This window comes from Macaca nemestrina, chromosome 17 (genome assembly GCF_043159975.1).
Source record: "Macaca nemestrina isolate mMacNem1 chromosome 17, mMacNem.hap1, whole genome shotgun sequence".
NCBI classification, from domain to species: domain Eukaryota; kingdom Metazoa; phylum Chordata; class Mammalia; order Primates; family Cercopithecidae; genus Macaca; species Macaca nemestrina.
The window spans coordinates 18,011,996-18,029,132 of NC_092141.1; the positions used below are offsets into that span (position 1 = coordinate 18,011,996).

Below are 17,137 nucleotides of genomic sequence, written 5' to 3' on the forward strand. Positions count from 1 at the left end.
GGGCTGCTAAGAAGGAAACGCGGGGTGCGAGAGGCGCGGCGCGCGCGGGAGCGCGAGGGAGAGGAGCGAGCCTGGGGCCGCTGCGAGCGGCTGGCGAGAGAAAGGAATCGTGCGAGCGCTCACATTTGTTTCTCCCAAGGATCTCATCTGGTCACCGCGTTCTGGAAGAGGCGAGAGGGAGAGCGTGAGCGAGAGGAGGAGAGAGACGGCGGGGGAAAGGGAGACGGCGAGACGCGCAGCGCCGGCGCCCGGGAGACCCAGGAGGAGCCCGCAGGTATTGTTGGCGGCGGAGCTTTGTGTCTTCGGCGGGCCGCTGTGGGCGCCAGGACTCCCCGAGCCCCCGGCCCACCGCCGCGCGCAGACCTGCCCCGAGCCCGGGGCTGCAGGCTGGGGTCGCTGCCCGCCGCGGACACCCCTCCCGCTGCGCCGGGATCTTGGCTGGAGTTGCGGATTTGCCTGTCTGGGGGTTTTCCACGCTGGTTGAGGGAATCGGTCTCAGGAGAAGGAATTTTTCTTCCTTTTTTTTTTTCTTTTTTTTTTTTTTTTTGGCCGCTTTTGGCCGCAGTTTGGTTGTGCTGGGGATTCCCCCCTCCCCTTTCCTCCACAAAGCATTGGTGAGCGGTCTTGGCGACTGTGGTATTGGCGGAAGGCATGGGGCTGAGATGGCGGGGCTGGTGGCCGCGGATGGGGAGGCGAGAGATGCCAGAGAAGGAAGGAGTTCTGTTCAAGTTCTCAATCTGCGCCCCGAAGCTGGTCGGACCGGGGAGGGCGATCCGCGCGCCCGATCCTGCTCCGGGCAACCGGTGGGAAACTTCCCGGGAGCGCGGCCTCCCTGGGGACTCAGCGCCCCTGACGCCTCCAGGCGCTTCCTCGGCCGCTGCGGCCCCTCCTCGCCGCCCGCCAGAGCTTAAGGTCGCGCTCTCCCCACCCCCGCCTTCCTCCCTTCCCCGGCGGCTTCCGGATATGGACAGCGCTGCAGGAGCGGCTTCAAACACTTCCCCTGGAGACCCCTCCCCACTCCCCGCACGAGAGCCTGCCCAGTGGTCCCCCCCGCCCTGCGCCCCAGTCTCACGCGCGGTCGAGTGGCCAGGCTGACAATGAAATCTCGCACCTCTGCCGTGGGGGAGTGGGGTGGGGAGGAGGTCCCTCCTGGGGCTGCTGACCCTGGGCCTTGGGCGGGGGGAGGGGGCTCCCGGGGGAGGGGCTTGTTTGGGTTAGAGATGTCGACTTGGGATGGCGCCGGGGCAGGGAGGGGGGTTGGGGGGTGTGCGCGGCGAAGGCGAGAGGCTTGGGTTCGCGGCCCGGGGTCGTGGATGGCAGCCCCTCTTGGGCTTGGCGATTGGCTGGTGACTTTAGGCACGTCGAGGGCCCCTCCAACCTCAGCCTCCTCCCCTCCGGTACAATGCGGTCTGAAAGAGGTGATCCCGAGGGTGCTGTGCTTGTGTGACGAAGTGTTTGTCTCCTGCGATCCTCAGCAGACGCTGCTCCGATGACCCGGAGATCCGGACGCCTCGCCCCCTCCCTCAGGGCCGGGAGGAGGGGAGGATGAAGGGGGAGGAGAGTGGTGGGAACTTCTCCTTTCCCACTGCGGCCATGGGAAGGAAATGCTAGCCCAGAAAATTTCTGGGGACCGCAGTCCTGAGGCAGGGACTCAGTCCAAGGGGGGACCACCGGGTCAGAGGCTTCCTGGCACTCAAAAGCCCCCAGATTCTTTTGCTCTATCGGGGGATGCAGAGGAAGGGGAGACGTGGAAGAGCAAAGGGCTAGCTGGACTGGCATTGAGGAGTGGAGAGCCCGTGGAAATCAGCCTTAATTGGATTCCCAGGCAAGCAGCCAGGCGATCAAGGTGCCCCCTCCCCTTTTTCTTCCTGGGTTGGAGAGCCAGGTCCAGAGACACCCAGGCAGGTGAAGGCAATTCCTCTCCCTACTTAAAATGAGGATTCCTGGGGGAGAGGGGAGGCACCTTTTGAGAGGGAGGGGGGCGGCTAGACTGTTTTCAGGCTGTTCTGTCTCTTGGTCCAGGAATAGAGAGAGTTAACCCTCCCCCAGAAATCTGTCAGCCCCCACACAGCAGGAAAACATTGTTGGACCCTCTGACTTGCTAACAGCATGACACCGGCTGACTGGAGCTAGCAGATTCTAGACTCTGGACTCCCCCTTCAAAGCCCGACAGGACCCAGCTGGGTGGTGCCTTGTTCAGGGACCTTGTGGGAGGCGGAAATCAGAGCCCAGAGAGGGTCAGGCAGCAAGGCAGTGGCCTTTTGGCCCGGAGGGAAGAGGGGTTACAAGCCAGGGCCATCGGGGAACTGGAAGGGAAGTCACCATGGGTCTGGGGTAGAGGGAAGGGAGAGGCCCTTCTACCCTTGGCCCAGGCTCCTGAGCAAGCCTTTGCCCTGCTCCCCACCCCCACCCTTCCCGCCCACCCACTCAGCTGCAGGCCTGGCCATTAAGGGTGGGTGTCTGACCCATAGGTTGGACCTGGAGACCCTAGCAGCTGAGGGAGGCCTGGGTGAGGCTCTGGGAGACAGGACTGAAACCAGCAGGGATTCAATGCTGCTCATGCCCCGTGGCACAACCCCCTTATTTGTAGGGCTGCCTTCCCTTCCCCAGACCTCGAGTTTCCATTTTCAAGAACCTTTTTCTTCCTCTCTTCCTTGGAGCCCCCAGGGCCTGGCACACAGCAGACACTCACAGTGTCCTGTGTTTGTCCAGCCAAACACAGGAGTGAATGAATCAGTGATGAATGAATGAAAAGGGAAAGTTTCTCAATTGGAAGCATCTAGCCTTTGTGTATTTTTTTAAATCTTTTTGAAATATATATTGTAAAATAGCATTCAGAGAAATGCTGGAAAAAAAAAAGAGAAAAATAAGGTTATTGACAGTCTTAGCGGGCTCTGACAATGTTAGTATTTTGATGTAGTTCTTCCCAGTCCTTTTCGACTGGGTGGTTGGTTTGTTTTTTAAAGACTTTGTCGTCATTCTCTATATTCAGATGTATATCCTGCTTTCTTTGCCGGCATAATGTGAGCCTTTTCCTGTTTTGTAACCAGTGCTTCATAAACACCATGGTTAATGTCTTCAGGCTTTTCCAATCAAGTGGATGTACCATAATTTGCTTAATATTCCCCTTTTGTCCAGCATTCTGGATGTTCCTGATGAATGATGTAGTGGATATATTTTGTATAGAGAGCTTTTCTTGATATTTCAAATGATTTGCTCAAAATGCCGCTGCTGATGCTGAAGGCTCCGACTGCCTACAGTGGGAGAAACGGCTTCTCTAGTTTTCTCTGGATATAAGTGGGACACGATTTTTCCTTCCCCACAATCTAGAATCTTCCACCAGAGCCGAAAAGAGCCTTGGCAATCAATCACCTATCTGACCTCCCTCCTTTGACAGAAGAGGAAGCCAGAGCCCAGAGAGGGGAAGCAAGTCCCAAGGTCACACAGCAGTTGCTGGCCTCTGCAGCAGTGAAGACCCAGCTACTGATTTGCCATGTTGGTTTTCGCATCTGAAAAGATTCCTGAGGTCTTTAAGGCTGCCCATTTCACAGATGGGGGGACTGAGACCCCAAGCTTACCCCTGGTGCCGCCAGCTGGAGCCCCAGACAGGCTTCTCGGCCCTCCTAGGCCACCCCCAACTGGGTATGTTCACAGGATTTGGTGGCCACAGGCTCCTTGTTGCTCGCCCCACCTACCCACCACAGTGCCCCTTCCTCTTTGCCATCCCATTCTCCAGACAAAAAACTGAGGATCCAAAGCAGATGCAGTGAAGGGGTGGGACTGTAGGTGTCTGGGGACCCTAGTGGTTGCGTCCCTGCCCCATTCCTCAGTTTACTTGTCATAGACCTAACCTTGGATCTGTTCAGGAGCAGAGGCAGGTGTTGGCACAGATATGTGGTATGAAGGAGTGATGTGGGGGATGGGGTATACCTTAAAATCTCTGGCCTGAGATTCACCCCAGGAGACCCCCTGGGGAGAAGAGAAGGAGAGAGAAAGAGAGAGAGAAGAAAGAGTGTAAGCAGAGGCAGTAGGAGAGAAAGCAAGGGATTAGAAAAGCGGGAAGGGAGTTGGAAGGAAGAAAATGGGGGGAGGATAAAGAAGGAAAAGAAAAAAAGATGTAAGTGAAATGAAGAAAAAAGAGAGAAAGCCCCCTCACCTTGAAGGCCTCATGGGGCACCCAGGGAAGGGGCTGGGTGGCATCACTCCCAGTGCGGGTGTCAGGCTGGCCATCCGGGTGGGCTGTGCAGGGCCCAGTGGAACAGCTATTTGGGGGCCAGAGGTGGGAAGGTCTGGCCGGTGGGTGTCAAGAAGGCAAGGCCTGGAGGTGGTGGCTTCCCTATTTCACTAGGTCCCTCGTGGGGCAGGTGGTAGGACACCCCAGGGGAGAGGCTTTAGGGGTGCTTGTGGGGGACAGGGTAATTGTGGCTCTGACTCCCCATCAGAGGACAGGGACTTTCTTCCCCCTCCCCTGCAGTACACCAACCATCCAGGTTGAGAGAAACCTGCCATGAGTGTGAGCATTTGGACATTTCTGTGGTGTATCTCTGTGCTTGGATGCGCCCCCAGGGACATGTGCGTCTGTGTGTGCACGTCTGTGTGTGTGGTGTGCCTGTGGGTGCCTCTGTTTTTGTGGTGTGTTTGTGTATGTGTGCACATCTGTGATCCTGTTTGTGCATTTCTTAAGGGGTTTGTGTGCCTTCCAGCTTGGGCATGTGTTGTGCATGCGTGCCTCTGTGTGTGTGTCCCCTCTGTGGTGTCAGTCTCTGATCCCATTTGTGCATTTCTGGGGGGAGGGGAGGGTGCCCCCGAGCTCGGTCGTGTGTGTGTGCGTGCGCGTGCATGTGTGTGCATGTCTGTGTGTGAGCACACTGTTTTCCTCCTAATGGCCCCAGGAGGGATCCAGGCATCAGGCTTTTGTGCTGCTTCAAGGTTGTGGCTGGGTGGGTGAAGCGGGGCGGGGAAGGCCTTCGACAGGGAGGGGTGGGGTTGAGGGAGGCAAAAGAAAATCTTAAAAGACCGTCTTCCCTCTGGTCTCCAAGGAGATCAGCCTGTGAAATGATCCGCACGTTAATTAAAAACGATTATATCCTGATTGAGCCATTCCTGCTCACATCCCCCAGCCAGGGAAAGGAAGAGGCTGAGAGCAGAGGATGCAAAATGGGGTAGGGTCCAATGGCAGGGCACAGCCAGGTGGAGCCGCAGCCCACGGCAGGGAGCACAGGCTGGGGGAGTCAAGTGAGAAGGTGTTTAGGGGCACGTGCCCAAGTCTGATTGGAGCTTCTCCTTTTAATTTTAGGGACTCTCTTCTGGTGGTGGTCTCTGAGATCCCAGGAGTGGGTGGCAGCCACCCAGCCCCATGGATCTCCACTCATATGCCAGGCACTGAGCTTGTTGTTTGCACAGATCCTGCAAGTCAGCGCTTGTGGTTCCAGTTTTACAAAGAAGTGATGTGCTTGAGGTCTTGCAGCCAGGAGTTAGAAACCCCAGATTGAACCCAGTCCTCTGACCCCAAGGCCCAGATGCCCTTCATAGCTCCTAGCTGCCCCCAGATTCCCACCATGAGCCCCTACCTCTGCAGGACCCCTGGGAAACTGGGGCCCACAATGACAAGACCTTCTCCATGGCACCCCTGAGGTGGTTCCTTTCTGGGTCCGAGCAGCACAGGGCTGGGAGGCTGTGATGTCCATTCACGTGGGGAGCTGGGTGACTCACTAGCCTGGAGCAGCCCTGGGCTGACTCAGGTCACCTTTGCCAACCTGGGCAAGGCCTGCCTCTCCCCACCTCGCTCCTCCCCCACACTGGCTCATGGTTTCACGGCAGACCAGCCACAGGTGCCCCGTGAGGCTCAAGACACTGTATCCACACTGCTGGGTACCTGTGCCACGCCTTTTCTGGAAGGAGTCTGGGCCTAGTCACGCCGGGCCTTGTCTGGTTATCTGTCTGCTGTAAGCCCTGTAAGGACTACGGTGGTAGAAAGGAGTAGTAATAACAATAAACCAGGCGACCTTCCACCTCCACCCCAGCATCAGGTGTTGCGGGGTTCACAAGCGTGACAGATCTCAGCCCTTGTGGGACCTGCCTGCTGCCATACCTCTGCCAACTCCCACCCACCCATGTGCCTCCTGTATGTTTCCTGAGCCCAGCTTCTCTGAGAGGAGGAGACCCACTGTGGCTTGGCCACACCCAGAAGCAAGTGAGATCGCTGGCCATGAGAGGGGGCTTTTTCTGCTTCTTTGAGCCTCAGTTTCCCCTTTGTATAATGGGGATCATAGCTTTTTCCGGAGAGGACTGACAAGAGAGTAAGGAAAACCAGGTCAAGTTTGTTCAAGTGCCTGGCAGCCCTGGAACGCACACAGGGACTCATTTGTGCATTTGTGCACCTGTCCGTCCGTTCAGGGCACTTGTGTGTTGCCATAGCAGGGGCCTTGGGTTTGCTGGCTTCTGGGGAGGGACACACACTGTCACATTTCAGTGCTTTCTAGGAGACAGTCTGGGGCTCAGGTGACTGTCATCTCCGCATGAGCCTCTAGGGGGCAAAGATGCTCATTGGACCCACCTGAAGCTATGTTATCAAAGGTAGAGTGGGAGAAGGGAGAGATATTTCTGCTGGGGTAGGTCCTAGTGAGATTTGCCGAACCTGGTCCCACATCTTAGCAGGAGCCAGAAACAGTATCATGAGGGATCAGAGGGGCGGGCAGAACAGGAAGTCAGCATCCACCTGTTCCCTAAGGCAGAACTGGGAGAGAGGCAGGCAGATGTTCACTCATTCCACAAAAAACCCTTTGCACTGAAGCGGGCAGAGAGACCCTGCCTGTGCTGGGTCATCCCTGCAAGATGCCACCTTTCAGGAGCAGTTTTTGTGATGTTGGTATCTGCCTTCCTGCTAAATATCCCTTTCCTGCCCTTCCCAGGGCTTGAAATGCTTCCGTTAGTCACTGCCGAGGTCAGAGCATGGAAGGCCCTGCTTAAAATGCAAACGTGTTACTTGGAGGAGTGATCAGAAGATGAACTCATGTTTGCATAATGCAGGGGCCACCCACCCCTAGGCCCCGCAGGGCCAGACAGGCAGCGCTGATGAGGATGTGGTGGCTGCCTGGCCCTCACGAGGCGCAGTAGCTCAGCTCTGCCAGGGCAGCCATGGGGATGCAGCCCGCGGCGCCTGTTGCCCACTGTCTCAGGACCAGGATTCAGATGTTGACATGATACTTCCTGGTCTGTATGTGTCGTCACCTAATTCAGCAGCGCCCCTACGACGAGATTCAGACCCGGGGCCACTAGTGCAGCCTCCTGGCTTCATTGCTGCTGCCCAGTGGTCACTATGACCATCCTGTAATACAAGTGGGGTAGGGATGGCAAAGCTGGGGCTCCCAGAGGGGAGCTCCCCTGCCCAAGTCTAGGCCAGTGAGGCCCTGCCAGGGCTGGGGTGTCATATGAGGTGCTGTCACCAGACTGGGGGACCGAGGCACAGGATGAGACTTTGTTGACCCAGGAGGGTAGGCTGGAGCAGACCTTTCCAAGGGCGGCACGGGGCAGAGAGAGAAGCTTCGCCAGTGCCACTCTGCTGTGGGTGTCCCAGCCACAGGGGCCTTACTCTGGGCCCACTCGCAGTCTGGGACCTTGGGCCAGAGCCCCTGAGTGGCTGAGAGAGAGCCCTTTCTAGGCAGCAGGGCAGGCGATGCCCAAGGAAGCAAGCTCTGCAGGGCCCTGGGAACTGTCAGATGCCAGGCATGGTGCCAGCCTGGTGTGCTTCTCATACCCACCTAGCCCTTGGTAGCCCTCCTAAAGGTGAGGACGTGGGAGCAGAGGGGCCATACACACAGGGTGTTGGGACCAGCCTGAACCAGGTCAGCCTGACCCTGTGCTTGGGGCGCCCGGCGGCCAGGCCTGTCCTGCACATCTGATTCATGCCTCGTTTACAGGCTGTGTTTCATTCTCTTCAGTCCTTTCACAGGATCTGCTGATGGCCCCAAGGGTCTGGCCGAGATGCCCTGGCCAAGGCACCCAAAGGGACAGGGGCTGGGTCTCCAAGAGCAAGCATTTTGCTGCAGAAGGAAGGATGTTGGCTGCAGGACAGAGCATGCCAGAGGCCCGGGGGTGTGGGTGGCAAGCAGGTGGGATTGGAGAGGTGGAGGCAGGGACTGAGGCCACAAAGGAGTCTGGGCCTTGACTGCTTGAAGAGTTTTATCTTGAAGGCCGTAGGAAAAGACGGGTGCTCTGGACAGAGAGCATGGCTGGAGCTAAGTCTCAGCAGTGGGAACACACAGGGGCGATGAGGAGAGGCTCAAGAGGATCAGAAGAGGACCTGAGTGGGGTCTCAGTTTCCTCCCTGGGAACTCCTGAGTCCTCTGGGGTGTGGGCTGGATGAGAGCAGCCTCCCTCCTCCTGGAGCTGCTGTGCAGGCCTGGAACTCTGGTCTAGAGGGAAGCAGGGACCTGACCATCTCCCCAAGCTCTTGCCTAAGCCCAGAGCAGCTCAGCCTAGCCCTGCATCCCCTGTGAGCTGTGCACTGGGAGGGACTGTTCAGTCTCGGCTGGGGAAGTAGGTGATGGTCCTGGGGGACTGATAATTAAAGCTCAGCAGATTATAATTCCCTGAAAGAAAGCTCAGCACGGAGAGGAACAGTGCCCAGAGCCTGTTCTCAGAGCCTGGTGCAGGCTGGAGGAGGATCGCTGGGGGAGGCGGCAGCGGGGGGAATAAGAGTGATACCTGGAACTGTCGCGTTCAGAGCTTCTTCTCGGTGAGGCCTCCTAGGTGCCCAGCCCTGGGCACTTTGCTGTTTCCAGTCTTCAGACCTTCCTTGCCAGTGAAAGATTCCTGCCATCCCCATTTTACAGATGAAGAAGCTGAGGCTTGGAAAGGTCTGGCAACTGTGGTTCAAGGCCCATGGCTGGTAAGAAGTGAGCCTGCGGCCGAACCCTGGGCTATGTTGGGAGCGTTGGCCTCCTTACTGAGAAGAAGGCACTGCTTAACTCGGACAGAAGCTGTCTGATGGCGGAGTCCCGGGCAGGCCACAGGCCTGAAGCAGGAACAGGTTGGAGCAGGGAAGATCTTCTTAGTACTCCTCAGGACGCTCCCCATGTTTGTGGCCTTCTGTCTGGGGGAGGGGAATGGGATCACGGGTCACAGTGTGGTGACTGGATCTGCCATTCACTTAGTCAGCTGCTGTGTGATGCCAGGCAGGTGACGTCCTTCCTTGGGCATCTCTATAAAGGGCTTGTGTTCTCCTGGGGTGTGCAGACTTCTTTAAGAATCTCTTCCTCCCTCATTCATCCTACAGGTCCCAACTGAGCCTGTTCTCACGCCAGGAGCTCCTGGCGCACTCCTCTCATCACCTGCCGGAGCTGGGCTCTGTTATCATCCCCATTTGACAGAAGAGCACACCAAGGCCCAGAGGCTACTGCTGCCTGGCGGCCAGCCTTCTCCTCGCCAGTTAACCCTGCTTCGTGCAGTCCTGCTGCCCAGCTGTTGCTCCTGCCTGTCCCCTTGGCCCTGCCTGGAAGACCCTCACTCTCCCATGCCCTGTGCAGAGCCTGCTGCCTCCTCTGCCATCTCTTCCACAGAGAGGCCAGGGCTTGAGCACACAGGCCAGAGGTTGTCCTCTGGCAATGCCCCCAGGTGGGCGCTGTTTGGCCAACCCAGGGTTTTAACAGTAACATTGGATTTCACATACAAATTCTACATTTTGCTTCCCTGAAAAAAAAAAATCAGGTCGGCATTGCAGGGCCACACACCCACAGGGCACTATCGGCAGAGCTGCCACGGGGCCGCCACCTTCTGAGTCACCTGGTTCCTTGCAGTGCCCACTCATGTGCCAGCTGGGCCCTGGCACTCTGGAGCTTGCCACACTGCTTAGACCTGGGTTCCTGCCCTGGCATCCTGGCTTTCCCTGATCTGAGGCAGATTATGTCTTTGAAGCTCATCTAGTAAATGTCAAAACTGAGAAACTGATTCCAAACTGGGTCTTGGTGTTTTCTGAGAATACTCCAGGCCAGAAAGAAAGAGAAAGGGTGCACCAGGTGCGGGGCACTGCGTGGGGAAAGATAAGGAGGTGTGAAGGGACGCAGAACGCTTGGGGAATAATACCGTGTTCTCCTTGCCTGTTAAGTACTTGGTTGGCAAAGCCTGAATACTAACACCAATCAGATTCTGCTTGTTCTATAAGATGATTCATTCATTCCAGGCATTCAGATGACCCTCACAGCATCCCTGATAGAGCACCATTGTGGGTGCTTTTATTCTCATTTTCAGCAGATGAGAACACTGGATCTCAGGGAAGTGACATGGCATGCCCCAGGTCCCAGTAAGGGCAGGACCCTGACAAGAACTCCGACTCCTGACTCCCAGTCCAGTGCTCGTTCTCTCTAAGACACTGAAAAAATTGGCTCTTCGGTGGGCTTCTTTCTCTGGTGCGTTTTTTAAAATGCTCCTTTAGTTAACATGCGGGAGGGATTTCCATGTTCTCGTATATAACCTTTTGCTGAAGTGACAATGTGCGATAAAAGGGTCCCAGGAGAGCCAGTGTAATTTGGGCTGTGAGGGACAGAGAATACCAATGCAGAAGCCTCTGCAGAAGGCCTGGCTGCTCCTGGGGGCTGGGGGACCCGGGGCCCCCTCACCACCCAATGCAAAGGTCTGGCCATCTTGGGCCCTGTGACCACGTGTACGTTCTGATTTGTCTTCCACTGCTGGGGTTTATTTTTCTCACATTTTTGGGTGAGGATCTTGGTTCCTAGAGGAGAGAGGTCTAGGCAGAGAGAAAATGAGCATCTGGGACACAGGGAGGGATTGAGGAGGATGCGTGAGGACAGACATTGAAGCCTTGTTTCTAGTCAAGCGCTGGCTAGTTGGGGGGTGTCACACAAAGGAGTCCACATAGAACGCAAACTGAAGGGCATGTTCAAGTGCTGTTCACGCCTGCCTTTAGCCCCCAAGGACCAAAAAAGGGGCTTGACATAGCGAGACCCTCTCTCTACGATTTTTTTTTTAAATTTAGCCAGGCATGGTGGTGAGTACCTGTAGTCCCAGCTACTCCAGAAGCTGAGGTGGGAGGATCACCTGAGCCTGGGAGGTCAAGGCTGCCGTGAGCCAAGATTGTTCCACTGCACTCCAGCCTGGGTGACAGAGCGAGACCTTGTCTCAAAACAATAAAAAGTTGGGGGGATGTTAAGGAGGTTCCAGTTAATTGTGGCTGATTCTAAACTGGGAGGCTTAATAAATGGTAATTATCCTCCTGTGGGAGCAGACCAGAGCTAACCAAGCCCACCGGGAATGGGGTTCATGGAGACAGACCCCGTTTTCCCTCCCACCCACCTGAAGGCTCCAAGAATTTCCACTGCAGAGGTGTCAGGGACAGACCTGGTGCAGACCAGTGGGCCCATCACCTGCTTCCTTATGTGCAGTTCAGCGTGTTTAGGTGTATTACATGCCTGCCTGCGTGTCTGCGTGTGAGCTCCTTGGACACACACGGGGGCACATATCTGTGCTTGCATGTTTGTACATCTAAGTGTGTGTGTATCTGCATGTTCTGACACCACCTCGCCCTCCACAAAGCTATTTCCACACCCCGTTTCCCAGGAACAGCTGTCCCTCTTTCCTTTCCCACCTGACATGGTGCAGGGAGGAGAGAATCTGTTTGAAATCTCAACAGGAAATGGGCTTTGCACCTCCAGAGAGCAGGACTTGCTTGTGTGGACAGAGGTGACAGAAAGGTTTCCGTTCCATCCAAAGAGGAACTTTCTTTTATTTTACTTTTTTATTTTTATTATTTTTTTCTTTTTGAGACGGAGTCTTGCTCTTTCGCCCAGGCTAGAGTGCAGTGGCTGGATCTCAGCTCACTGCAAGCTCCGCCTCCCGGGTTTACGCCATTCTCCTGCCTCAGCCTCCCGAGTAGCTGGGACTACAGGCGCCCGCCACCTCAACCGGCTAGTTTTTTTGTATTTTTTAGTAGAGATGGGGTTTCACTGTGTTAGCCAGGATGGTCTCGATCTCCTGTCCTCGTGATCCACCCGTCTCAGCCTACCAAAGTGCTGGGATTACAGGCTTGAGCCACCGCGCCCGGCCTTATTTTTTTATTTTATTTATTTATTTTTTTTGAGATGGAGTCTTGCTCTGTCGCCTAAGCTGGAGTGCAAAGGCATGATCTCGGCTCACTGCAACTCTGCCTCCCGGGTTCAAGCAATCGTCCTGCCTCAGCCTCCCGAGTAGCTGGGATTACAGGCGCCCACCACCACGCCCAGCAAATACTTTGTATTTTTAGTAGAGACAGGGTTTTACCATGTTGGTCAGGCTGGTCTTGAACTCCTGACCTCAGGTGATCCACCCCTCGGCCTTCCAAAGTGCTGGGATTACAGACATGAGCCACCATGCCCGGGCTTTTTTTTTTTTTTTTTTTTTTTTTGAGACGGAGTTTCGCTCTTGTTACTCAGGCTGGAGCATGATCTGGGCTCACTGCAACCTCCGCCTCCTGGGTTCAAGTGATTCTCCTGCCTCAGCCCCCCAAGTAGCTGGGACTACAGGCATGCGCCACCATGCTCAGCTAATTTTTTTTGTATTTTTATTAGAATTGGGTTTTCACCATGTTGATCAGGCTGGTCTTGAACTCCTGACCTCAAGTGATTCACCCACCTCAGCCTCCCAAAGTGCTGGGATTAGAGGTGTGAGCCACCATGCCCGGCCCAAAGAGGCACTTCCTGTCATTCAGAAGTGATCTAGAAGTGGCCTGGGCTGCTCCAGGAGGTAGTGGGTGCCACATCTTAGGTGGGTAAGTATGCAAGCAGATGCCCAACCTGTGCCTTCCTCTCTTTTGTGGTCCCTTCTAAGCGCAAAGTGCCTAGGGCTGTGTATCTCTCGGCGGCAGTTCTGAGGTGGCCCTGTCTTGCCAACCCAGCCTGGTTGGAGTGACTGACAGGGCTTCTACCCCTAGGTGTCCTCTCAACTTGGCCCACGAGAGGCCTGAAGAATGTGGGGGACTGTGATTGTGTGTGTGGGTGTGTGATGTGTGACAGTGGACTTGTTTGTGTATCTGTTATGTGCGTGCATCTGTGTACACTGTGTGTACTTGTGCGGGTGGGGCTTCAAGGGTTGAGTGTGGGTTTGCATGTTGTGAGTGTGCATTGCATATGGCCCTGGAGGAGGGGGCACATTTCTGGGCTGTGTGGATATTGACTGTGAACTGTGAGTATGTGCACTTGGGCCAGTGGAGGTGTTTGTGGCTAGAACGTGTCTGGAGGGAGCTGTGCTGAGTCCTGGGAGGCTCTCAGTCATTCCAAACCCTGACCATTCATGCTCCCCCTCCCAGAGACCTTGGCACCTGCCAGCACTGCTCTTGACTTCGTCCTTGCTCTGGGATAAGAGCAGGCCCAGCAGATGGCCGACAGGTCCCAAGGAACAGAGGAACGGGTGGGGAGGAGGCCCAGTCGCTGCTTAGCTTCTCTGTAGGAGATCTAGAAGGAAGTGGGTCTTTGTGTTTCTGCAGCATCTGGACCAGATGGAGAGACCTTTCTGGAGATGCCATGCACACTTCCAGATACAAGCTGGAACATTTCCAGAAATGGAATGCTTTTAGAAATGAGACATGGTGTTTCTGGAGACAGGATGAGGATGTTTCTAGAGAACAGATGAAAAGCATTTCTGGAGGAGGGGCATTTCTGAAGATGAAATGAGAACATTTCTGGAGATGGGAGAGGGCATTTTTGAGGAGTAAAGATGAGGCTTTTCTGGATTCTGAGCATTGCTAGAGATGGGACATTTCTGGAAATGGAATCTTTCTAGAGAGAAACTAGAATACTTCTGGAAGTGGTGTGTTTTTGAAGATGATGCTGGAGTATTTCTGGAAATAAAATAGGGCACTTCTGAAGATGAGGTATTTTTGGAGCTGAAATGCAACATCTCTGGAGATGGGATGTGGCATTTCTGGAAGTGGAACATTCTTGGAGTTAGGGTGGAGCCTCTGTAGACCACTGGCATTTCTGGAAATGGATTACATTTGAAGATGAGGGGGAATATTTCTGGAGATAAGATGGAGCATTTCTGGAAATGGAACATTCTGGAGCTAGGGAATTTCTGGGTTAAAATCAAGCATTTCTGGGGAGGAAACAGGTCATTCTCAGAGAAGGGACATTTTTGGATTGAGGATGGGACATTTCTAGGGAAGGAGTTTTCTGAAGATGAGGGGGTCACAGCTCAGCCTGGCTGTTTCAAGGCCACTTGAAGAGGCAATAGGGGAGGGTCTCAGGGGCCCAGAGACCCCACCTGTGGTCCTTGTTTTGCAGATGGCCCGGGGGAGGGTCTTGCCCAGACTCACTCCTGCTGAGCTGCAGAGGGGGTTTCTGAGGAGCCTTTCCAGAATGCAGCCTTTGCCACCCCCACCAACCCCTGGCCTGTGCTGGAATCCTACCAGAAGGAGGCCAGAGCTGCCCAGTCTTGCTCTTGGGGTCCCTACCTGCTTCTGGTGGGGTCTTGGCAGCCTCTAGGCTCACCACAGGGATAGGCAGTGACTGAATGGTTAAATTTAATTTAATTCAATTTTGTCAAGCCAGCTGAGGCTTGCTCCCCAGCCCCCTCTGCCAGAAGCCCGCACCTTTCCTCCATCCCCCCACCCCATATCCCCCTACCTTGGGGACACCTGAGGCTGGCCTCATTGCAGCAGACAGATGGAGGGGGGCTGCAAGGCTGAACATGGGCAAGGGTCCAGGGCCCTTCTTGGGCTCAGCCTGATTTCAGGGCGGGGGACCCCAGCCACCTCCTTCTACTCCAGAGAAGCAGATATTGAGGCCTGTCACCACTTGAGCAGGCCTGGAGCCCCAGAGTAATTATTTCTCTTCCTTAATTGAAATTTCAGCCTCAGTGATCCAGCCTCAGAAGTATAAGGCAGGCACAGAGACCCTGCCCCTGGCGGGGGGAGGGGGCGCCCCCTGCCCTGGCTCCAGAAGGAGGGAGGCAGTGCCATCCCAAGGGGGCAGGTGGCTTCACATGCTGGCGGTGGGCGTGAGGTGGATGGCTGCTGCTCAAGGAGACAGGGTCGAGGGGTTCATGGGCTCAGGCCAGTATGGCAGCTGCCGTAGAAAGGTTGGGCCTCTCCCCCTGAGCCCTGACAGAGGAAGGTGAGGGGGTGATCTAGGCTAGGGTAGCATGAGGCAGTGAGTACCAGGAGACTACTGCCTCCTCCCATATCTGGCGGGCGCCGAGGGGTGGGCTGGGTGGGTGAGGGGCTGCGGTACGGGTGGGGTGGGCTGGCTGGCAGCAGGCCCAGTTCCTGGTTCAGTGCTGGGTGAGGCGGCTGGCCTGGCGGGGCGGGGTGGGGTGGGCTGGAGGGTGCAGCTGAGGAGCCTGTTTTCCCGGCTGCTGCGGTCAGGCTGGGAGGAGCCTCCGCCACCTGGGTGGTCCCTGCTGTCCCACACGGCCTTGGGCCTGGCCTGTCTGCCGGTGAAGGCGGGGGCAGAGGACTCCAGGGACCAGCAGGAAACTGGGAGAAGCCATGGACTTGAAATGAGCCTGGGGCCCACCCCTCCGTGAGCTTCTCAAGGTGGCTCTGAGGTGCTGGGGTAAATGTAGCAACTGCCAGCTTGCAGCTGTGTGTGTCTGCACTCAGGCAACCCAGGCACCACGCAGGAAGCTGCTGTACTCACTGGACCCTGATGGCCTGTAGAGGGCCAGAGAGTCTACTTGTGGGCCCTTCTGGGTCTCAGTCTTCTCCATCTGGGAAATGGGTTGACTTGGTAGGCGTTTTCAGGCCTACATTACCTTAGAAGGACTCAGTGCTACAAGCATGGGCTGTCCTCCCTGTTTTTATAAATACACGGGCCCCCAGCCTTACCCAGACAGGCCAGCATGCTGCCGGTAGTATCCTGGGGAAGGGCAGCAGCTGTCATCAGTGTTATTTCTGAGGTATGTTTTCCTGGCACTCAGGAAATTTCTGTCAGTGGGAACAGCCTGCCCAGGGCCTCCTCCACCCCTGGGGGAGACAAGTTGTATGACAAGGGAGACAGGCAATTTGAAGTGAAGAACGGGAGTGAGGCCGCCTCCTCTGTGCACATTGCTCACACACTGGGGCAGCCACACGCCCAGTAAAGGCTCTCTTGAAAACCGTGGAGATAGGAGCCAAGCTCTGCAAGGCTCTGTCACTAGCTCACCTGACCCCTGGCGTCTGGAAGCTCACAGCCTATTCTTGGTAGAGGTGTGGCTATGGCTGCCCTCCAAGGAAGGGAAGACAGAGATGGCTGGACAGGATGGGACAAGCCAGCCCCCAGGAGCTGGGGAAGCAAAGGTGGGTGCAAATGAAAACGCACGATCCCATTTGCAATCCATTTGCTTAGCAGCCCTGACCAGGAGGGAGAGAAAGAAGAGGGCAGAGCAGGGAGAGATGGGGAGGGATAAGGAGGCAGGGAGAGAATCTGGCAGCCAGGGGCCAGGGAACCTGTGGCCACAGGGCCTGGGATGCCTGCTGCTTATGGGGCTGTGGCCCCTCCTGCCTTCCAGAGCTAGGAAAGCTTTGCTCTGTCTCAGCTCCAGACAACCCACCCCCACCACACATTCCAGCACCTGCCTGCTTCCCCTGACCTCCAGCTGCCCCACAGACCCCATCCCTACCTCCACTCCTTGGGGATTTTGAGGCCTTAAGCCACCACCCCACTCTGAGCAGGCTCAGTCTCCCTGCGTTGGTGGTGGTGTGGGGTGGTGAGGGTGGTCCTGGAGCAGTGGGAACTACCCGGAGGCCACCTGGGGTGGGTCCCAGGCACCAGTCCAGCCAGCCAGTGGGCCACGGGGGCTGACCTTGTCGCCTTGGGCCCAGATGGAGGGCAGCGGTGCTCAGCCCTTCCCCCAGGCACATAGAGCCGCTGAGCTGACATGACTCACCGCGTGGCAGCTCCCTCTCCCCACTGGGAGGGGGGATGGAAGCCTCCAGATGCCACAGCCCCACCCTGAGGGAATCACAGGCCAAGCTGAGCCCTTCCAAAGTGGGGATAGCTGGGGATCAGACATCAGCGTCCATTGAAGAGGGTATTCAACCGCATGGGGTAAGCCCTGTGCCTGGGGCTCTGGGCTTAGTGCCCAGCTAGGGCCTTGGGAGACCTTGGGCTTCTCTGTGCTCAGGGGGAAAGGAGCTGTGCAGCCTCTAGGGGTCCTGCCTGCCCCAAGC

The 17,137-nt window shown here is 56.1% G+C and overlaps 1 protein-coding gene across 3 annotated transcripts in view; it reads left to right on the forward strand.

The window, feature by feature from the left end:
- LOC105491063 (retinoic acid induced 1) overlaps positions 1 to 17,137 on the forward strand; it is a 131,105-nt gene that overhangs the window by 42,776 nt on the left and 71,192 nt on the right. For all 3 annotated transcript variants that reach the window (XR_011615436.1, XR_011615437.1, XM_011757195.3), the window contains exon 2: positions 140 to 274. The gene's annotated coding sequence lies outside the window, so the exon portion shown is untranslated. The remainder of the gene's footprint in view (positions 1 to 139; positions 275 to 17,137) is intronic.